This window comes from Nannospalax galili, unplaced genomic scaffold, assembly GCF_000622305.1.
Source record: "Nannospalax galili isolate Female #2095 unplaced genomic scaffold, S.galili_v1.0 scaffold102, whole genome shotgun sequence".
Taxonomy (NCBI): domain Eukaryota; kingdom Metazoa; phylum Chordata; class Mammalia; order Rodentia; family Spalacidae; genus Nannospalax; species Nannospalax galili.
Genome location: NW_008351958.1, coordinates 1,431,399 through 1,431,744, shown reverse-complemented (window position 1 = coordinate 1,431,744; position 346 = coordinate 1,431,399).

Below are 346 nucleotides of genomic sequence, written 5' to 3'. Positions count from 1 at the left end.
CTGGCAAAACTGGATCTCCACCTGTAGAAGAATGAAACTAAACCCTTACCTCTTCACCTTGCACAAAAGTCAACTCCAAATGGATCAAAGACCTCTGTGTGAAGCTTGAAACTCCAAAACTGTTAGAAGAAAACATTGGCAGTAACCTACAAGATATAGGTGTAGGAAAGGATTTTCTAAACCAGACATCAATTGCTCAGAAAACAAGGTTAAAAATCAACAAATGGGACCTCATTAAACTAAAAAGCTACTGCACATCAAAAGAAGCAACCAAGGGAGTGAAGAGAAAACCCACAGAATGGAAGAAAACCTTCACCAGGGACACATCTGACAGAGGTTTAATATC